This window comes from Tenrec ecaudatus, chromosome 4 (assembly GCF_050624435.1).
Source record: "Tenrec ecaudatus isolate mTenEca1 chromosome 4, mTenEca1.hap1, whole genome shotgun sequence".
In the NCBI taxonomy this organism is placed as follows: domain Eukaryota; kingdom Metazoa; phylum Chordata; class Mammalia; order Afrosoricida; family Tenrecidae; genus Tenrec; species Tenrec ecaudatus.
In genome coordinates, this window is record NC_134533.1 from 18,326,205 (window position 1) to 18,327,842 (window position 1,638).

The 1,638-nt window shown below is 33.2% G+C and overlaps 1 non-coding gene across 1 annotated transcript; it reads right to left on the reverse strand.

Moving 5' to 3' along the window:
* Nucleotides 1-925: 925 nt before the first annotated feature.
* Nucleotides 926-1,138, reverse strand: LOC142447416 (small nucleolar RNA U3). The gene has a single exon (XR_012784129.1). It is a non-coding gene; the product is annotated as a small nucleolar RNA U3 (small nucleolar RNA).
* Between the last annotated feature and the right edge of the window lie 500 nt (nucleotides 1,139-1,638).

The following is a 1,638-nucleotide window of genomic DNA, read 5'->3' on the forward strand; positions in this document are numbered from 1 at the left end:
CTCTAAAAGAGGTAGGCTGACAATGTCCTATTCCAGTGACCTTAAGTTTTGAGAATGATCTTCAGTACTATGGCTATGTCTCAATTATCTCAGGCAAAATTCTCATGCACTAGACTCTTCCTCCTTGAAATGTGCTGAATGGGCAAATAGTATCATCTTTTAATTTATTTTAAATGCATATCTTTGTACTGTACATCAGATCTACTGTATGCAAATCTGCATTTAATCCACATTCCCCCAAAATTTGTAAGCCCATTAATATTTGCAATACTTAATCTAAGTCACAGTTACCTAAGTGTAATTCCTGGTATTGTTTAACAATTTGTCTCATGAAAAATGTTATCATGCTGTCAGTTTTTACTTTAATTGAATATATGTTCATTATTCATTATATGTTTCATATATCTATCACAGTGATTGTGTGTCTATTCTGTCAGTGTAGTAACATAAATCAGAAATATCTTGCATTCCTGAAAATAAATAAATTGTTAATATTGTTTTTCATTTTCTTCTTTATGTACTAAATTTGTTAAATTATTACGGTCTTCATTTATACTTAGAAGGGATGATTGATCTGCCTTTTCATGCCATTTTCAGATTTTATGATTATGATTATGCTATTCTCATAAAATGAGTTGGGTGGATTCCTGTACTTCTTCAGTTTGGAAAAAGTTGGGTAACAGTAGTATTATATCCATCTTAAATAGGAAATTGTTAGACTACCTCCGTTATAGTTATGGTCTTGCATTTTCCTTATGCCACATATTCTTTTGTAACTTCCAATTCTCAAGCAGATATGACCTATCAAATGTCCTGTATTTTTAAAATATCTCTTTTGATAATTTTCCTACTCAAATATTCTCTACATTTCATTGATGTTAACTGATATTTTGGTATACGATTTTTTATATATTTTTTGTCTTTTTTTTTTTTTATTCTCTCCCTCTCGCTCCACCAAAATGCGGAGAAGAACGATCATCAGTTGCAAACGGCAGCTGCGTCCAAGCAGCCCCGGAAGCCGGTTTCACGCTCAGGAGAGAACGCTGCGCCTCCTCCTCGTGGGTTTCGGTGCTCTACACGATCAGAGGAACTTCTCTAGTCGCTCACTATAGAAATGATCCCTGAAAGTAAATAGCTTCTCTATTATTCCTGAGATAATCACTTTGTCTTGCCATTCTTTCTATTTTCTCTTTAATTATTCTGCTGAGAGTTAATTATTGAATTAAATTTCTCAGGGTCAACTTTTATGTTCATTTTGGTTAGCTCTTATATGTTGTATTTTACTGACTTCTGCTTTTATTTTTTCAGAGATGATTTACATATTCTCTATGATTTAAAATGTAAGTTTAATTTTTGTTTTAGGATTTACTTCTCTTCTCTTTTAAGTATGTCCAGCTCTGCATTTCCATGTCATCACTGATTTCATTGAGTGTTCCTAATTTTGACATGGTTTTGTCATCTTTATTCATTTTGCAATCATTTCTTAATTAACCTTTCTCTCACTTCCATTGAGTCAATTCCAACTCATAATGACCCTGTAAAACAGGGTAGAACTAACTGCCCTTAACTCTTCAAGGGAGTAGAAAATCTCTTCTTCCTCCCTCAGTGCCGCTGGTGGTTTCAAATCACTCTTTTTCA